General features: G+C 40.2%; 1 protein-coding gene across 9 annotated transcripts in view; it reads left to right on the top strand.

Annotated features, from left to right (window-relative positions):
* Positions 1 to 3,701: 3,701 nt before the first annotated feature.
* The window catches only part of VRK1 (VRK serine/threonine kinase 1), a 90,935-nt gene continuing 73,486 nt past the window's right edge, over positions 3,702 to 21,150 (top strand). For 5 of the 9 annotated variants that reach the window (XM_057488159.1, XM_036882301.2, XM_036882299.2 and 2 more), the window contains exon 1: positions 3,702 to 3,844. The gene's annotated coding sequence lies outside the window, so the exon portion shown is untranslated. Of the gene's footprint in view, positions 3,845 to 3,888; positions 4,241 to 21,150 lie in introns of those variants that run through there. The other 4 variants (XM_057488161.1, XM_057488157.1, XM_057488160.1 and 1 more) reach the window with 4 other exon arrangements.

Genomic DNA, 21,150 nt, shown 5'->3' with positions numbered 1-21,150 from the left:
CCAAACAAGGCGAAGCGACCAACAGGTTCCGGTCTGACAACATTCCAGAAACTGATCAGATAACATTCCTAACTAGAGCCCTCCCCAGGCTAGAAGAATAGTGGTAACTATCCAGTACCAGGCTAAAAGCCAATGAGAGACCCCCACGTACCCTAGGCGAGCCAATCTTCACACCACTGTATACCTTTGCTCTCCCTCCTCCTTCCTTCTTTAAAAACTTGCTGCCTTTCCTGCTGGGCACGACTTCCCCAGCCTCCATTTCTGTAGACTGGGAAACCTCGCCCGGGAACTGTGCTCAAATAAACTACCTGGCCCTTTGTTGCCTCTCTTCGCCTGCTTATTTCGGCTAGAATTTATCTTACACCCGGCACATGGTAGATGCACAGAAGTCCTTGTTATAATGGAAATAAGGGTTCTGGGTACCTGGGATGAGACAAGGCGTCAAAACCAGGGGAAGGGTACTTAGAAGACCTCTAACACATTCTGCTTTTTGCTTTTTTCACTTCCTGTCCTCCCAGGAGGTAATATTTCCTTGAGTTGTTGATAGGTCGCCTACATTGAGTAATGATACCCTAGCAAGCTTTGTAGATCAAAGCCTTTCTGAGACATTGCCTCATCTAACTTCCCATCAGCCTGGGGAGGCAGGGAACTGGTTGGCCCAGGATGATTTTTTTCCATTCTGTGGGTGAAACAATAAGGACCAGACTTATGAAATAGCTCATGGGTAGAACCAGCACCTGCTGGGCATCCTATCAGGCCTGTTGCCTCCTAGTGAGTATCATAACTGTTCGAACTTCACAGATTGGGTTTCTGCCTTGGTCTAGCCAATACCAGCCTCTTCTCCCTCTTCCAGAGCACCTCATACTATTGTTTCTTTTCCGCGCCTTTGTGCTAGGGTTACCGGAGTTGGCAGGGCTCCTGGAGGTAAAACAGGGCACTCTTGTGCCTGACTGTCTGGAAAATCAGTACAGATCCTATGCATAGATTTTTAGCTGTCTGCTGAAAAATTTTGACTCATTGGGCTGAACCCACTCATGGGTCATTGGTTTATCCATGATGATCTGTTAGCCAGGATCCCACTACCTGACTTGGACAGAATTTTGTACAAATCTCTCTCTGCATTGAAGTGATTTCTTTATTAGAAGTTTCCTTATGTACTGAGCTGTGCATAAAGGGGTAGTAAAAAAGATGGAATTAGATTCAGGGATTTGGAATCACTTAAACTCTTTGAGATATTTTTTTTCCCTTTCAGAATTAAGATAATGTGTGTGAAAATGCATAGTGCCTAACACATAATAGGGCCTCCTTAAACATTAGTTAAACCAGAATCCACAGAGTTCCTGAGGTTAACCGAAATTGCTGGCTCACAGTAAGTGCTCAGAAAGCATTTGTTTGGACTGTCTAGATATTTTTAAATATATGGCAGGGCTATATTCATGATCCTTTCCTGACTAATTCAGTTCTCAAGTTCTAAAGCCCTGCTACGGCAAGTCCTCATTGATCAACCGACTGCACAATTCTGGTCATAATACCAAGCCATCAACTCATTAAAATTTGTCAAGGGTCTCTTATGTCCCAGGGCTGTATGCTCCCCACCCCCCCCCGGCCCCACAGCATTTCTGACATGCTGTCTCCATGATGGCAGCTTGGACTGCTCTTCTGCTATGCTCTGCACTGGGAGGACATCTCAGCACGTGTGGGGGGTGGTAGAAGCCCTGACAACTGCCTTGGCACAAACCTGTATTTTAGTGGCATTTACCAGTAAGCCATCCGACTGAGGGTGGAGTGACCATGAGCTCCAGAGTAAATGCATTCCGTTCTCACCTTGGGATATGCCATGCACTGTTGCTGATTTAATTGTGCTTGAAGGCCAGCCAATTGTCAATGCAGTGCGGAAGCAGGGACATTTCTTCCACATGTGTATGGTAAGGTTAGGGGAACATGGTCACAATGTGACAGATAAGTTCTGTTTCAAGTCTTCTTAGTGTGTGTGTGTGGAATGTCTTTCTCCATGGATTCTGGCCAATGAGTCTTGCTGGGGAATCCACACCCATGAGATGTGTGAATTCTGAGACCTCTTTGTCACAAATATTCATCAAGTGCTCACCTTGCTCATGTGTTTCCATTAGGCTCTCAACAGGAAGCAGATGATACATTTAAAATAGGACAGTCTGAGGAGGATTTATTGGCACTGAGACTATTAACAAAGGTGTGGGGGTGGGAAGCACAGGGATGGAGCTATAGCTTGTGGCTCAGCAGCAGTTGTGGTGTTATCTGCAGATCTGAAGCACAAAGGGAGGGAGCTGTCACTGCCAGCTGGGGTGGAGCGGGGAGGGCCAGGGAGCAGTGACGTGAAGCTACAGACCCAACCAACTGGAGGATCCAGGGGACTACCTATCCTTAGCAACCTTTCTCCTTCCTTCCAACCCTCTGTGGGATTCCCCACTGGCCAAATCCAATGGAAGACAGGGAGCACAAGAATCTTGAAGTTGTTTGTACAGGTCAGCCTCCTGGGGCCCAGGAAAGGCTGAAGAAATATCTGGAGCAGGTAAGGGTATCTGGAGAGACAAATATAAATAATCAGGCACAAATCTGCACTGTCAAGTGAACAGAGTGATTCCAGGTTTTGTGGAGACTGAAGCTTATACAATTTGGAGGGTCCCTTTTAATTTAATTTTGGAGCTGTAAGAAATCATACAAAAATATCTTACCTTGGCAAATAAAACAACCAAAAACTATGTAAACATGTTGTTAAGTCCCTTTTCAGGGCTTTGGAAGGGACCAGGGCAAAGAGACCCTGGAGTTTATGCTTCATCAGCGTCACTCTAGATCTCCCTCTGCCTAAGGCTTTGGTGATTTTGACTTAAAACAGCACCCCACTCTGTAGAAGGCTTATAGTCTCATGGGTGATGAAGTCCTAGGCAATTTATTATAAATACAAACTGTATATAGCATATGAGAATTACAGATGAAATATACAGAGGGTTAGGTAGACATTGAAATAGGCTTTGAAAGACAAATAGGATTTAGATACATAGATAGCAATGGGTGGGCAGAATAACATTATATGATTTATGGAGCACCTACTATGTGCAAAGCACTGTCTACAGATTATCTCATTTAGTCATAACAAAACGGGAAACAGACTCATAGGAGTTAAATAACCTGCCTTAGGTCACAAAGCGACCAAGTGGAAGAGCTAGGATTCGAACTGCTGGTTGTTTACTTCCAGGGCCAGGCTTTAGCACAGATACTGTGCCAGCTTGTGGAGGGGTAAATGTTCCAGCGTAGTGGACCAGAAGGTGGTGAAACACAAGCTCAAGTAGGCAGAGGAGACACTCAGCCAACGGGGACATAGGACTTCTTCCACGTCCGGCCCTAGTCAGCACACTTATGTAATGAGTCAAACTACTGCGAACATCGGTAATGTTTATTTCCTATGGCGTTGCTGGGTATAGCGTAAGATCAGGACTGATAAAGGCCATAAACCACATTTCCCAGAAGCACACGGGAGCAGAGGGAACCGCATCCCACCCCGATTATAAAACACTCCACTTCCCAGCATGCAGTGGGAGACCTAGCTCGCGGCTCCCGGCATGCCTGGGGAGGAGGTGGGAGCCAGCGCGGGCACCGCCCCGCAGTTCGGCGTTCCCGCTCGCCCCGCCTCTCCCGCTCGCGCCGAGCCAATGGGAAGGCTTCATACTGCAGGGTGTGACACGGTCTGCGCCGCCGCGAAGTTGCAAGTCGGAGGAAGCGGCGGGAAGTTCATACTCGGCAGAAGGCGACGCATCTGCGGCTCGAGGTAGGGAATTCGCGTAAGGCGCGGTCCCAGAGCAACGGAACAGTGCGGAGCCGTGGCGAGGGCGGCCGGGAGCTGGGCGGACTCTGGGCGGCCGTGACCTGGGGCGGTGCCCGAAGCCGCGGGCAGCGCGGCGCGGCGTCCCCTTCTGGGCTTCCTCAGGCCCCGCTGCGGCCCCGAGCAGCCCGCACAGGCCAGGCCTCCGCTCAGGCCTAATTCCACGTCTGGACAAAGTCTTGGCGTGGTCAGGCTTAGCTGGCATCCCGGGCGCCCGGGGCTGGGTCTGAGAGCTGGGGGCTGTGTGCAAGCCTGGACCACCGAGGTCCCTCTGCGGTCGTGGAGCTCACTTTCTCCAAGGCAAACACCGTATAGAAGCAAATACAATTTGCATACACTGAAAAGCTCTCTTAAAACGAGGACAGGCGATTGTGGGCCAGAGTGGTGAGTGAGGGAGGCCATCATAGAGGAGGTGACGTTTGACTTGAGATTTGAGAGGGGAGAAGGAGCCTCCCTCCACGATTGCATTTCAGGCCCGGGAGCAGTGAGAACGTCCCCTTACTAAACTGCCAGTGTCCGGGTGGGGCTGGTGCGAGTTTACACTGGAGGGCATGGGGCCAGACGGTAGAGCTCCGTGGGGAGTTGTGCAAGGGATTTTCCTTCGCCTGTGACGGTTCCTTCTCTGTTTTCTTTCCCTAGCTGACGGGTTGGCACCCTTTACTGATGCAGCTGTATTCAAGGGCAACAAAACTATTTGAGGGCAGCTAATTCCTACCTCCGAAATAGTTTTTGGCCCTGGTCTCAAAACTCTTAGGTTATTTAGTTAAAATCGACAAACAGCTTCGGAGTAGCTGGATTAAGAGAGCAAGAGAGGCAGACGATTAGGACCTTAATTTTCGAAATTTTTCTGTTTATCTTTCTCTGTACTGACTTCCTTTCCCTCCCCCACCTCATTTCTTGAAACAACTTGGAAATATCACTTTTGCTGTTGGGAGGATGGTGGTTTTAGGGAACTGTTGAGCCTCATTAATCCTTTTTCTTTTCTTTCTTTTTTTTTGAATTTGCCCATCTGTTGAGTCAGAAATTCGCAGGAGTAAAAATTGTAGGGCAGCATTTATTTTTCAGAGTTCAGAATCTAGGCACTTTACTTTTTATGACACACTGAGCACGATAATTTTGGGTAGAGTTTAATCTACAATTTTAAGGCAATTTCAGAAGGAAGCAAGGGTTCTTTATATAATCATTTTAATTGGATATATTTATGCTGTTCAAAATGGCATGTAATTGGAATTAAATTTCTGGGTAGATAGGATCATGTTTATCTGTCTATAGAAGGTCATGTAACTTGAGTAGTTTCTTAATAGCGTTCTCTGCTAAAACTAACACACATGGTTATTCTTTGTGCATCTCACCATTGCTGACTGACTCTATGTTAATACAGTAAAACAGCTTGAGTTTAATAACAATAACCTGTGTTAAGCATCACTGTAAATTTAGTACTCGTATCTAGTGGAAATACCACGTTTATAGTATAATGGCTTATGTTCAGTACTGCGAAACTATGAGGATATTTGTGAAACATGAGATAATGGAGTAGTGTGTCAAGCATAGAACCTGGCATATATTAAGCTAGTAAGTGCCTGGGAAATGGTCACGGAAACCTTATGCTGTCTTATTCCAAGATGCAAGTGTGTATTTAAAAAATGACAGTTATGTATTCAAAATGTTGATAGACTCTAAAATTAACTTTCTTAAATAGGCCGGCTTTTCAAAAAATTGAGAACAAATGTTAAATAATAAATATAAAAGTGAATATCCCACATGTCTAGAAAAGGCAGTGTTTTAATTTTGACAATTATATCTTTTTTCCTTAAAGGCATCCCTGATAAGATAAAATGCACAATGAGTAGAATTTTTATTTGAGAAATAAAACAAAATATTTTTGATTTGAAAAATAAAACAGGAAAGGAAGCAAAGCTTTAAAATTTACCTTACGTCAAATGAAGGATGACTCTTGAATTTATGCACACGTGCCAATGCTGATATTTCCATATATGAGGCAGTGAGCCTAGTGGGCATTAAATGCTGCCTTTATGTGGGTGAGGCTTTCATGAAAGCTGGTCTTGATGGGTTTTGATAATGGATTGGTAACTGAATGGGACTGGAGGGTATTTTGCATGCTTTCTGAGGTTATTTTACAGAGTCAGCAGAAGTGGACTCATGTATTCACCAAAACCACATGGCTGCCTACTATGTGTCAGGAACTAGGTACAGTCTCTTCTTGGTGCTGTAGTATTTTGTTGAAGCAAGTTTTCTTTGTTTTAAATTAATAGAGGTTATTCTTTTTGACTTGTGGTTATCTAGCATCTGGCATTGCAGAAATCAGTAAATGTATAAGACACTTTTGAAAAACTACCCTATTATTGATAAAATGTCAAAAATATGGAATTTTTAACAAGGATGTTAGATTAATTTAGAAAGGGGTAGAATCCTGACAGAGCAGTGAGCTAAATGGTATAGCCAAGATGTGCTTGTCCTTTATGCTATATTTGGCCCTTTTGACCTAAATTCCTGTGTATTCTCATTTGCCATTATAAAGACGCAAGAGGTCTGTGCCCTTTGGAGTTGTACCCACTCCCCCTGTTAAAGTTCCTAATATTCTGAGGTTGCTGTTTTGAAGTCGTTTCGTGGACTTTCTCACTTACTCCTGCTCCTTCTCTCCCAGTGTTGTTTTGAACCATTGCTTTCAGCCTCAAGCAGATTCTGTTCTTGTTCTGGATCACTTAATGGGCAACACTTTAAAAAGAGAAGTTGTCTAGAGAGCCTAGAGAGGTATGAGGTGGGTCTTCCCCCCACTCATAGGAGTTTTAATATTCATCCCTAAATACTTATGATAAGAAACCACTTTTAGTAACTCTCTTCAGTAAATTTATTAAGATTTTATTAACAATAGCGCCTCTTTCAACTTGGAAAAATACAGTATAAATCATATTTATTTAGTCTTCATGTAGGTACATGGATTTTGATGATTCTTTGAAATATCCTTTCCATGTGTCTCTGGTCCATAGGATAGGAATTTGTACTCTCGAATTTGAAAATTAAGATACACACATCACACTTGCTAATATTTAGGATGACATTAAACATAGGCACAAAAATACCAATAAAACCTTATGTATTAAGTGGGATGACATACTGGGTGGAGTCATAATTAAATTGCAAGGTTATTAGTTTGAGATTTGGGGATGTTCTGTCATATACCTTTTAAGCAAATAACAAACTATTGGAAGGACACATTTGTCTTACGTACCTGGATGTCTGGAACAATATAGTTGATTATAAGGGACTAAATGAGAACTGGAGTCATTAGGAGTAAGGGCAGTGCAATCCCACTCTTCAGGGCTTTAAATTTCTTTCTGTGCATTTATTTCATTTTCTCTTTGCAGACTGGCTGCCTTGCTGCTCTTTGCTGTGGGGTAGATATGTCTTTTCCAGAACTAGCTCCTTGTTTCAAGAACCCCAAAGAGACTCCATTATCTAATTATCAGTTACACTTAAAACTAAAAAGAAATCATGAGGTTAGAAATCTCATAGCTAAGGTAACTGTCGCTTTATTTTAGGTTAATTACTTTTCTCAAATTGTTTTACCAAGTAACAGCTGAACAAATGCCCTTGTTTGATGATACTATGTATAAATCAACTTATACATTGTGATCACATTTCATACTACTGTGTTAGAAAAGTGCTGCTAAAGCCTTTAGTCTTCATAGACTGTGTCTGGAAGACATACAAAGAGAAATTTCCACTGTTTCTACTTGTCTATGTTGCTTTTTTCCACTTCTTATTCCAGTTTACTATGTAATATGGGAGCAGAACTATCAACATACTGATGATATCTAACTATAAATTCTTTGTTAGAGGTAATAAGAAAACGGTGTTTTTTGGGAATCTGGATAGAAGTTAAAGAATTCATTTATTTCAAAACCAGGGTCAGGTTATAACACCAAAGAGGCTTAATCTTACTGTTTTTTCAGGCTTTTAGAAAATATTTTAGAAACTGTGACTTTCAAATTTGCATTACCTCATCTGATGCTGGTAGGACTAAAAAATGGTACGGTCACTTCAAAATTAGTTGGACAATTTCTTAAAAAGTTAAACATACACTTAATAGATGACCCAGGAGTTGCACTGCTGGGCTTTTTCGTAGAGAAATGAAAACTTAGGTTCACACAAAGACCTGCATATGAAGGTTCATAGCAGCTTTGTTTATAATAGCCCAAAACAAAAGCAATGCCACCCATTCTTCCATGGGTAACTGGTCAAATAAATGTGATACAGTCATAAAATGGAACACCATTCCCAATAAAAAGGGCCACACTACACATGCAACAATTTGAATGGAGCTTAAGGGCATTGTACTGAGTAAAAAAATACAGTCTCAAAAGGTTGTATGATCTGTATGATTCCATTTTTATATATATAGCATTCTCAAAATGACACAGTTATAAATGAATAACCAGTCAGTTTTTGGGGTGTTAGGGCTGGGGGTTAGGATGTATCTATAAAGGGGTAGCACAGAGGAGTTTCTTTGGGGTGATAGAATGGTTCTTTATCCTACTGTGATGGTTACCCAAATCTTTACACGGGATAAGATGTTGTAGGACTATACATACACAAAAAGAATGTAAAAACTGAAATTCGAATAAGTAGTTTAATTACTAATACTGTGTCAATGTTAATTTCCTAGTTTTGCTAATTGTACTGTGCTCATTCATTGTATGGCTTTACCACATTTTAGTTAACCATTAGTTTAACTGTGAATTATTGTAAATTAAGGGACATGTGAATTATTTCTAGTTTTTGGTTCTTACAAATAAAACTGCTATGAACACTCATGTACAGGTATTAATGTGAAGATAAGTTTTTAGTTTTCTAGTATAAACACCAAGGAGTAGTATAAAGTTTGAGTGGTAGGGTAAGTGTGTGTTTAACTTACTAAGAAACTGCTAAGCTTTTTTAGCATTCCATTACAATCCTATCATCACTGTATGAGAGACCCAGTTTCATCACATTCTCATCAGCATTTGTTGTTGGCAGTATTTTTTTATGTTAGCCATTATTCCAGGTGTGCGGTGATATTTCATTGTGGTTTTAATTTCCATTTCCCTAAAGGCGAATGATGTTGAACATCTTTTCCTGTGCTTATTTGCCATTTATATCTTTTGGTGACTTGTCTGTTCAAATCTTTTGCTCGTTTTTTGATTGGTTTGTTTTCATACTGAGCTTAGAGTGTCCTTTATATATTCTGAATACAAGTTCTGTGCCAGATAGGTGGTTTGTAAACATATTCTCTTAGCCTGTGGCTTGTCTTTTCATTCTCTTACAGTGTCCTTTGTAGCACAAGAGTTTTTAATTTTGATGAAGTCCAACTTGCTGCTACATGGATTGTGTTTTTGGTGTCATGCATGTCTCAGAACTCTTTGCCTAACCCTAGGTCAGGAAGTTTTCTTAGAAGTTTTCTTCTAAGTGTCCCACAATTTTATGTCTCATTTAGATATCCATTTGGGTTAATTTGTTGAAAAGATTAGCATTGCTCCATTGAGTTACTTAAAAAAAAATCTTTGTAAAAATCAGTTGGCCTTGCACTGTATGTAAACTGTATACCAAAATGAAGATAGGAAATAAACAATTAAGTATTAAAATTAACACAGATTTATGAAGGTATGGCATGGTTTGAGTCCTGAAAAAAAGTATGTGTAATTTGAGAGGAACTGGGAAAACATTTTAAAGACTAGTATGAGCAAAGATAGGTCCTAGAAAAAGTGAGTAAGAACTGGCTGTTTTATGGAGTCAGGTGAATGAAGGGGAGGAGGGAAATAAAGGAAGGTTAGTGGGTTTGTGAGTACAGAGAACTGCTGGCTAGACTGTAGTGTTATGATCAGTTTCACTGGCCTCGAGGTACTGGAGCCTCTTGAGCAGGAAGTGATATGGTGGAAGTGGTGTTCAGAAGTTGTTTTTGGGCCCCTGTATGGCAGTAATAGGTTTGCAGGAAGAACAGGATATAACCATGACCCTTAGCTTGACTTACGACTTTGTATTACAGATGTCTACCAGAAAGCTAAAAAAGGGTGGCACTTCAGAGTATTAAGTCCCTTGTACTTCCTAAAAGAGTAATGGTAGATTGCAGACTTTTGTCACTGTTTTCAGTGATAGATACTGAGAACTCTGCTGGACTTTCAGTTAACACTTTCTTTAACATTAATGCTACTTTTTGTTAAGTTTTGCATGTGGGAAGAAGAGTAGTTTCTATTGGTTCATTGTTGATGTGGTTGACATTTCTTACCATGCTAAAGAGACCAAGAGGTAAGGAACTGAAGTGATAAATTGGTACAAAGAGCTGATAAATTGGTCCAGTGAGGAAAAGTTAATGGAATCACTTTATTTAGCACGGCAAAGAGGAGATTGGGATTGTTCAATCAGGATGTCCTAATACTTACATATGAAGAACTACTCAGAGAGTGATGGTGACCAGCTGTTCTTCAGAATCACTGAGCAGTGAACAAGAACAAATGGCTCAAATTGCAGCATTAGGGTTTTAGTTTTAGGCAGGAATCTGGAAGAATTTACAGACAGTAAGAATTAGGTACCTCATGGCAGTGATCCAAAAGATCTTTTAGGATAGAATAGGAATCTAGAGGTAGTTTAGGAACATTTTGCTTGTGGTCAACGGAATGTGACAGGTGACAACTCTTAGGTTGTAATTTATTAATGTGTGACCAAAAATACTCAGTTTTTGTTCTCTTAGCATTCACTTCATTTCTTGATTTCTTTTCTCTGAACAAAGTATACTTTTTTTTCCCCCTGCTCATCTGTGGGAATCTCATTGGGTTTCTGCTTTCTTTTGTGCATTTAAAAGATTATCTTGGATATATATTAGACTTCTGTCATTTAAAAAATAACCAGCAGATAGAACTAACTTAATGTTAGACAGACTACTAAATATCAATGCAGCTCTGCTTTATTAATTTAGAACATGGAAAACCACATCATCCCATTAAAAAAAATCAATGATGACTTGTTGAGCAAAGGATTTTACTGCAGGAGAGTACCATGACGTGTGTTAATGAAAGCGGCAGAGATGCTTCCGTGCATCTACTTCTTCGTCTTCAAAGTAGTTTTTCCATTTGATTTAGTTTCTTAGTCTGACTCTTTTCTACTAGTCTAGACCTTTTTTCCACTGAAATGTTGAGGTGGACCAAGAATATTCCACTTGTGATTGCAACCCTTCAGTATTAACACAGAGAACTTTTTTTTTTCTGCAGAAGAGCAAGCTCTTACAGTGCTGTGCAAGCTGCCCATTTAAAACTATCATTGGTTGGCACCTATGCCCTGGTGACAGTTTGACCAACATGTGAGCAGGCATACTGCCATCCTGACAGATGGGCATGAGTGTAGGCAGCCAAGAAATCATGTATCTGCATCTAGTGTATTTGTTAAGGGCAGGATTCCCAGTTGGGGATGTTCAAACGTCTGTCCATCCTGAGCTTTCACGCCTATGGATAAAGGAATGTCATCATTAATCTCAGCTTCTGACTGAGATTCCATGGGTATATAAGAGCTTCTTGGCTCTTACAGAAGTAGGCAATTGGGGACAATCAGGATAATTGTTCTTCCCTTCATCACAGGACTACTTCAAGTAATCCTTTCCTCTTTTCTCCTAGCCAACTAGGTTTGCAGTGAGTACAAACCTGTTCAGACATTGTCCCAATACTTCTAGAATATGTGCTTCACTTGTTTTCTAGAGGACAAAAGCTTTGGAAATCATTTAATGTTTATGCTTTGGACAATGTATATAATTGTAGTCAGATAGATCTGAGTTCAAATACTGACTGCCGTATGACAGACATTAGGGCAACCTAATTTTACATGATTGTAAATGAATTTTTTGATTTTTACATGAATCACTTGGTATAATATCTGGCCTACATTAACAGTTCAATAAATATTTCTCCTCCTCCTCCTCAATCACTTTAACTACCTGAGGGTATTTTTCTCTGGAGTTTTCTGAAACAAAATATTTTTTTCAGTTCATATTCCACCGTTCCTCAAAGTCATGTATACAATATTATCTGCATTATTTGGTCTGCGGTGGAATGCCTCCCAAAACAAGCAAATTAATACTTTTAGAACAGAGGTTATTAAACATGGGACTAGTCACATTTTAGCCAGGTCATTTTTTTGTTGTGGGAGTTGTTCTCTTATGTGTGGGATGTTTAGCAGCAGCATCCCTGGCCAGGCGGACACAATCATCCCAGGCTGAGAACCCCTGCTCTGGAGATAGCCTATGCCGTTTTTAATGAAATTTTAACTGTTAGTAAGTTATTGATATTGAGTGGAAGTCTACTTCTTTTTCTTACTCAGTTCTGCCTTTTGGGGACACTTAGGACAAACTGAATCACTTTTCCACTTAACATCCTTTCAAATGCTCAGGACTGTCATCAAGTCTTCTTGGTTTGAGTTGTTGTATATCCAGTTCATTAGCAGTTTCTTACGAGACATGATTTCATGTCAGATCCCCACATTGGTGGCTTTCCTTGATTTAATTCCATTTCTAATGTGTAGTGCCCAGAATTGAATGCAACACTCTAGGCATGGCTTGATTAGTAAAAAATAGAGTTTCCTCTCTCTCTCTCTTTTTTTTTCTATAGCATTTTTCTTCTATTACTGTAGGAAAGAATATTACCTTTCTTATACATACTATGTTAGTTATCAGCTGTATCCTTTTTTTTTTTTTTTTTTGTGAGGGCATCTCTCATATTTATTGATCAAATGGTTGTTAACAGCAATAAAATTCTGTATAGGGGAGTCAGTGCTCAATGCACAATCATTAATCCACCCCAAGCCTAATTTTCGTCAGTCTCCAATCTTCTGAAGCATAATGAACAAGTTCTTACATGGAGAACAAATTCTTACATAGTGAATAAGTTACATGGTGAGCAGTACAAGGGCAGTCATCACAGAAACTTTCGGTTTTGCTCATGCATTATGAACTCTAAACAGTCAGTTCAAATATGAATACTCATTTGATGTTTATACTTGATTTATATGTGGATACCACATTTCTCTCTTTATTATTATTATTTTTAATAAAATGCTGAAGTGGTAGGTAGATGCAAGATAAAGGTAGAAAACATAGTTTAGTGTTGTAAGAGAGCACATGTAGATGATCAGGTGTGTGCCTGTAGACTATGTGTTAATCCAAGCTAGACCAGGGCAATAAAACATCCACGTATGCAGAAGATTTCTCTCAGAACAGGGGGGGTGAGGTTCTAAGCCTCACCTCTGTTGATCCCCAATTTCTCGCCTGATGACCCCCCTGCGACTGTGCCTGTCTTAGGTTGTTCCTCCCTTGAGGAATCTTACCCGTCTCTGGCTAACCAGTCATCTTCTGGGGCCATACAGGGAAATGTAAAGTTGGTAAGTGAGAGAGAAGCCTTATTGTTTGAAAAGGTTAGCTTTTTACTTCTTTGCATATTTATGCCCTGTAGCTTCTATGCCCAGCATTTGTCTTGAGGTATCTTTACCACTTGGAAGAATTATGATACTCGGTAAATTTGATATGAGGCACGAATTTTATTTAAGGGTTGTAATTAGGAAGGAAGAAGAAAAGCTATAGAAGTAGCAGGCGGAAGAAAACATAGGAAGATTGATTATTTCTTTGACATATCTTCTTGTAGAGTAACTTCAGCATGTATAGGTTTTAAACTACTAATTAAATTGCGCACACACATTAACATAATAGGAGTATAGTTACATAACCAAAGCATACCTGTAATTACCAGCCATCTCCAGTGAAACCAAGAAAACCAGTTAGGCACCTTAGGCATTTGTGAAAACTTATCTGTGATATGGTGGGTATTGTCCAACTGAACTTGAACAGTCTGAGAGAAATCAGACAAATTAAAACAACCCATTCCTGGGGAATGTTCACATCCCTTATGTTCTTTTTTCTTTTTTTTTTTTTTAGATAATTATTTTTTATTGAAGGGTAGTTGACGCACAGTATTACATTACATTAGTTTCAAGTGTACAACACAGTGATAAAACATTTATATACATAATTCTAGGTTCCAGCTATCACCCTACCAAGCTGTTACAATATCTTGACTATATTCCTTATGCTATACATTACATCCCGGTTACTTATTTATTTTACCATTGGAAGTCTGTCCTTTTTTTTTTTTTTTTTTTTTTTGTGAGGGCATCTCTCATATTTATTGATCAAATGGTTGTTAACAACAATAAAATTCTGTATAGGGGAGTCAGTGCTCAATGCACAATCATTAATCCACCCCAAGCCTAATTTTCGTCAGTCTCCAATCTTCTGAAGCATAATGAACAAGTTCTTACATGGAGAACAAATTCTTACATAGTGAATAAGTTACATGGTGAGCAGTACAAGGGCAGTCATCACAGAAACTTTTGGTTTTGCTCATGCATTATGAACTATAAACAGTCAGTTCAAATATGAATACTCATTTGATTTTTCTACTTGATTTATATGTGGATACCACATTTCTCTCTTTATTATTATTATTTTTAATAAAATGCTGAAGTGGTAGGTAGATGCAAGATAAAGGTAGAAAACATAGTTTAGTGTTGTAAGAGAGCAAATGTAGATGATCAGGTGTGTGCCTGTAGACTATGTGTTAATCCAAGCTAGACAAGGGCAATAAAACATCCACGTATGCAGAAGATTTCTCTCAGAACAGGGGGGGTGAGGTTCTAAGCCTCACCTCTGTTGATCCCCAATTTCTCGCCTGATGACCCCCCTGCGACTGTGCCTGTCTTAGGTTGTTCCTCCCTTGAGGAATCTTACCCGTCTCTGGCTAACCAGTCATCTTCCGGGGCCATACAGGGAAATGTGAAGTTGGTAAGTGAGAGGGAAGCCTTATTGTTTGAAAAGGTTAGCTTTTTACTTCTTTGCATATTTATGCCCTGTGGCTTCTATGCCCAGCATTTGTCTTGAGGTATCTTTACCACTTGGAAGAATTATGATACTCGGTAAATTTGATATGAGGCACGAATTCTATTTGAGGGTTGTAATTAGGAAGGAAGAAGAAAAGCTATAGAAGTAGCAGGCGGAAGAAAACATGGGAAGATTGATTATTTCTTTGACATACCTTCTTGTAGAGTAACTTCAGCATGTATAGGTTTTAAGCTACTACTTAAATTGCGCACACACATTAACATAATAGGAGTATAGTTACATAACCAAAGCATACCTGTAATTACCAGCCATCTCCAGTGAAACCAAGAAAACCAGTTAGGCACCTTAGGCATTTGTGAAAACTTATCTATGATATGGTGGATATTGTCCAACTGAACTTGAACAGTCTGAGAGAAATCAGACAAATTAAAACAACCCATTCCTGGGGAATGTTCACATCCCTTATGTTCTTTTAACAGTAAATAGTCTGTAGTTGTAAGATTTTGGAGCGCTACAATTTGCACTTCTCCAAATTCTTGGTTGAGTTCCAACAGTATAGATCCAGTCCAATTTGTTGTTTTACTGTATGCACAGGCCAGCTTAGATATCTCCTTCTTCATTCCCATGGCAAGTCCAGGAGCTGGTGGGATGAGTGCATCTACAGCTGTAGCAGTGCGTGGATCTTTGTTGGGGTTTTTTGATGATCATCTTCTGGCATGAGTCTTCCAGAGAGTGCTGATGTTGGAAGTTCTTTTTCATATTGTATCTTAGTTCATTTTTGGGGTAGCCCAATTAGGCTTTGATCCTCTGTATAAACACAAACAGACCCTTTGCCTACACTTTTATATGCCCTTTATACCCTTGTGTAGAACTCATTGGAGGTCACCACACAGGAACTGCCTTTTTTTTTTTTTTGGTATCACTAATCTACACTTACAAGACGAATATTATGTTTACTAGGCTCTCCCCTATACCAGGTCCCCCCTATAAACCCCTTTACAGTCACTGTCCATCAGCATAGCAAAATGTTGTAGAATCCCTACTTGCCTTCTCTGTGTTGTACAGCCCTCCTCTTTCTCCCACCCCCCCATGCATGCTAATCTTAATACCCCCGTTCTTCTCCCCCCCCTTATCCCTCCCTACCCACCCATCCTCCCCAGTCCCTTTCCCTTTGGTACCTGTTAGTCCATTCTTGAGTTCTGTGATTCTGCTGCTGTTTTGTTCCTTCAGTTTTTTCCTTTGTTCTTACATTCCACAGATGAGTGAAATCATTTGGTATTTCTCTTTCTCCGCTTGGCTTGTTTCACTGAGCATAATACCCTCCAGCTCCATCCATGTTGCTGCAAATGGTAGGATTTGCCCTTTTCTTATGGTTGAGTAGTATTCCATTTTGTATGTGTACCACATCTTCTTTATCCATTCATCTGTCGATGGACATTTAGGTTGCTTCCAATTCTTGGCTATTGTAAATAGGGCTGTGATAAACATAGGGGTGCATTGGTCTTTCTCATACTTGATTGCTGCATTCTTAGGGTAAATTCCTAGGAGTGCAATTCCTGGGTCAAATGGTAAGTCTGTTTTGAGCATTTTGATGTACCTCCATACTGCTTTCCACAATGGTTGAACTAACTTACATTCCCACCAGCAGTGTAGGAGGGTTCCCCTTTCTCCACAGCCTCGCCAACATTTGTTGTTGTTTGTCTTTTGGAACGCAGCCATCCTTACTGGTGTGAGGTGATACCTCATTGTAGTTTTAATTTGCATTTCTCTGATAATTAGCGATGTGGAGCATCTTTTCATGTGTCTGTTGGCCATCTGTATTTCTTTTTTGGAGAACTGTTCAGTTCCTCTGCCCATTTTTTAATTGGGTTATTTGTTTTTTGTTGTTGAGGCGTGTGAGCTCTTTATATATTCTGGACGTCAAGCCTTTATCGGATGTGTCATTTTCAAATATATTCTCCCATACTGTAGGGTTCCTTTTTGTTCTATTGATGGTGTCTTTTGCTGTACAGAAGCTTTTCAGCTTAATATAGTCCCACTTGTTCATTTTTGCTGTTGTTTTCCTTGCCTGGGGAGATATGTTCAAGAAGAGGTCACTCATGTTTATGTCTAAGAGATTTTTGCCTATGTTTTCTTCCAAGAGTTTAATGGTTTCATGACTTACATTCAGGTCTTTGATCCATTTTGAGTTTACTTTTGTATATGGGGTTAGACAATGGTCCAGTTTCATTCTCCTACATGTAGCTGTCCAGTTTTGCCAGCACCATCTGTTGAAGAGACTGTCATTTCGCCATTGTATGTCCATGGCTCCTTTATCAAATATTAATTGACCATATATGTCTGGGTTAATGTCTGGATTCTCCAGTCTGTTCCATTGGTCTGTGGCTCTGCTCTTGTGCCAGTACCAAATTTTCTTGATTACTATGGCTTTATAGGAGAGCTTGAAGTTGGGGAGTGAGATCCCCCCTACTTTGTTCTTCTTTTTCAGGATTGCTTTGGCTATTCGGGGTCTTTGGTGTTTCCATATGAATTTTTGAATTATTTGTTCCAGTTCATTGAAGAATGTTGCTGGTAGTTTCATAGGGATTGCATCAAATCTGTATATTGCTTTGGGCAGGATGGCCATTTTGACGATATTAATTCTTCCTAGCCACGAGCATGGGATGAGTTTCCATCTGTTAGTGTCCCCTTTAATTTCTCTTAAGAGTGACTTGTAGTTTTCAGAGTATAAGTCTTTCACTTCTTTGGTTAGGTTTATTCCTAGGTATTTTATTTTTTTTGATGCAATTGTGAATGGAGTTGTTTTCCTGATTTCTCTTTCTGTTGGTTCATTGTTAGTATATATGAAAGCCACAGATTTCTGTGTGTTGATTTTGTATCCTGCAACTTTGCTGTATTCTGATATGAGTTCTAGTAGTTTTGGGGTGGAGTCTTTAGGGTTTTTTATGTACAGTATCATGTCATCTGCAAATAGTGACAGTTTAACTTCTTCTTTACCAATCTGGATTCCTTGTATTTCTTTATTTTGTCTGATTGCCGTGGCTAGGACCTCCAGTACTATGTTAAATAACAGTGGAGAGAGTGGGCATCCCTGTCTAGTTCCCGATCTCAGAGGAAATGCTTTCAGCTTCTCGCTGTTCAATACAATGTTGGCTGTGGGTTTATCATAGATGGCCTTTATTATGTTGAGGTAGTTGCCCTCTATTCCCATTTTGCTGAGAGTTTTTAACATGAATGGATGTTGAACTTTGTCAAATGCTTTTTCAGCATCTATGGAGATGATCATGTGGTTTTTGTCTTTCTTTTTGTTGATGTGGTGGATGATGTTGATGGACTTTCGAATGTTGTACCATCCTTGCATCCCTGGGATGAATCCCACTTGGTCATGGTGTATGATCCTTTTGATGTATTTTTGAAATCGGTTTGCTAATATTTTGTTGAGTATTTTTGCATCTACGTTCATCAGGGATATTGGTCTGTAGTTTTCTTTTTTGGTGGGGTCTTTGCCTGGTTTTGGTATTAGGGTGATGTTAGCTTCATAGAATGAGTTTGGGAGTATCCCCTCCTCCTCTATTTTTTGGAAAACTCTAAGGAGAATGGGTATTATGTCTTCCCTGTATGTCTGATAAAATTCCGAGGTAAATCCATCTGGCCCGGGGGTTTTGTTCTTTGGTAGTTTTTTGATTACCGCTTCAATTTCGTTGCTGGTAATTGGTCTGTTTAGATTTTCTGTTTCTTCCTGGGTCAATCTTGGAAGGTTGTATTTTTCTAGGAAGTTGTCCATTTCTCCTAGGTTTCCCAGCTTGTTAGCATATAGGTTTTCATAGTATTCTCCAATAATTCTTTGCATTTCCGTGGGGTCCGTCGTGATTTTTCCTTTCTCGTTTCTGATACTGTTGATTTGTGTTGACTCTCTTTTCTTCTTAATAAGTCTGGCTAGAGGCTTATCTATTTTGTTTATTTTCTCGAAGAAGCAGCTCTTGGTTTCATTGATTTTTGCTATTGTTTTATTCTTCTCAATTTTATTTATTTCTTCTCTGATCTTTATTATGTCCCTCCTTCTGCTGACCTTAGGCCTCATTTGTTCTTCTTTTTCCAATTTCGATAATTGTGACATTAGACCATTCATTTGGGATTGTTCTTCCTTTTTTAAATATGCTTGGGTTGCTGTATACTTTCCTCTTAAGACTGCTTTTGCTGTGTCCCACAGAAGTTGGGGCTTAGTGTTGTTGTTGTCATTTGTTTCCGGATCTCCATTTTGATTTGGTCATTGATCCATTGATTATTTAGGAGCGTATTGTTAAGCCTCCATGTGTTTGTGAGCCTTTTTGCTTTCTTTGTACAGTTTATTTCTAGTCTTATGCCTTTGTGGTCTGAAAAGTTGGTTGGTAGGATTTCAATCTTTTGGAATTTTCTGAGGCTCTTTTTGTGGCCTTGTATGTGTTCTATTCTGGAGAATGTTCCATGTGCACTTGAGAAGAATGTATATCCTGTTGCTTTTGGATGTAGAGTTCTATAGATGTCTATTAGGTCCATCTGCTCTACTGTGTTGTTCAGTGCTTCCGTGTCCTTACTTATTTTCTGCCCAGTGGATCTATCCTTTGGGGTGAGTGGTGTGTTGAAGTCTCCTAGAATGAATGCACTGCAGTCTATATCCCCCTTTAGTTCTGTTAGTATTTGTTTCACATATGCTGGGGCTCCTGTGTTGGGTGCATATGTATTTATAATGGTTATATCCTCTTGTTTGACTGAGCCCTTTATCATTATGTAGTGTCCTTCTTTATCTCTTGTTACTTTGTTTGTTTTGAAGTCTATTTTGTCTGATATTAGTACTGCAACCCCTGCTTTCTTCTGGCGTTTGCTTGAAATATGTTTTTCCATCCCTTGACTTTTAGTCTGTACATGTCTTTGGGTTTGAGGTGAGTTTAAGCAGCATATAGATGGGTCTTGCTTTTTTATCCATTCTATTACTCTGTGTCTTTTGATTGGTGCATTCACTCCATTAACATTTAGGGTAACTATTGAAAGATATGTACTTATTGCCATTGCAGGCTTTAAATTCGTGGTTACCAAAGGTTCAAGGTTAGCCTCTTTAGTATCTTACTGCCTAACTTAGCTCGCTTATTGAGCTGTTACATACACTGTCTGGAGATTCTTTTCTTCTCTCCCTTCTTATTCCTCCTCCTCCATTCTTCATATGTTGGGTGTTTTGTTCTGTGCTCTTTCTAGGAGTGCTCCCATCTAGAGCAGTCCCTGTAAGATGTCCTGTAGAGGTGGTGTGTGGGAAGCAAATTCCCTCAGCTTTTGTTTGTCTGGGAATTGTTTAATCCCACCATCATATTTGAATGATAGTCATGCTGGATACAGTATCCTTGGTTCAAGGCCCTTCTGTTTCATTGCATTTAATATATCATGCCATTCTCTTCTGGCCTGTAGGGTTTCTGTTGAAAAGTCTGATGTTAGCCTGATGGGTTTTTCTTTATAGGTGACCTTTTTCTCTGTAGCTGCCTTTAAAACTATTTTCTTGTCCTTGATCTTTGTCATTTTAATTATTATGTGTCTTGGTGTTGTCCTCCTTGGATCCTTTCTGTTGGGGGTTCTGTGTATTTCCGTGGTGTGTTCGATTATTTCCTCCCCCAGTTTGGGGAAGTTTTCAGCAATTATTTCTTCCAAGATACTTTCCATCCCTTTTCCTCTCTCTTCTTCTTCTGGTACCCCTATAATAGGGATATTGTTCCTTTTGGATTGGTCACACAGTTCTCTTAATATTGTTTCATTCCTGTAGATCCTTTAATCTCTCTCTATGTCAGCTTCTATGCGTTCCTGTTCTCTGGTTTCAATTCCATCAATGGCCTCTTGCATCCTATCCATTCTGCTTATAAACCCTTCCAGAGTTTGTTTCATTTCTGTAATCTCCTTTCTGGCATCTGTGATCTCCCTCCAGACTTCATCCCATATCTCTTGCGTATTTCTCTGCATCTCTGTCAGCATGTTTATGATTTTTATTTTGAATTCTTTTTCAGGATGACTGGTTAGGTCTGTCTCCTTCTCTGGTGTTGTCTCTGCGATCTTTGTCTGCCTGTAGCTTTGCCTTTTCATGGTTATAGGAATAGTTTGCAGAGCTGGGACGAGTGACGGCTGGAAGAACTTCCCTTCTTGTTGGTTTGTGGCCCTCCTCTCCTGGGAGAACAGCGGCCTCTAGTGGCTTGTGCTGCGCAGCTGCGCGCAGACAGGGTTTCTGCTTCCTGCCCGGCTGCTATGGAGTTAATCTCCGCTGTTGCTGTGGGCGTGGCCTGGCTCGGGCAGCTACTCCAAAGTGGTGGAGTCGCGTTGGAGCAGGAGCTGCTGGGAGGCTATTTATCTC

This window comes from Manis pentadactyla, chromosome 11 (genome assembly GCF_030020395.1).
Source record: "Manis pentadactyla isolate mManPen7 chromosome 11, mManPen7.hap1, whole genome shotgun sequence".
In the NCBI taxonomy this organism is placed as follows: Eukaryota; Metazoa; Chordata; class Mammalia; order Pholidota; family Manidae; genus Manis; species Manis pentadactyla.
The sequence above is the reverse complement of the archived record's forward strand: the minus strand, read 5'-3'. Positions and strand labels throughout refer to the sequence as shown.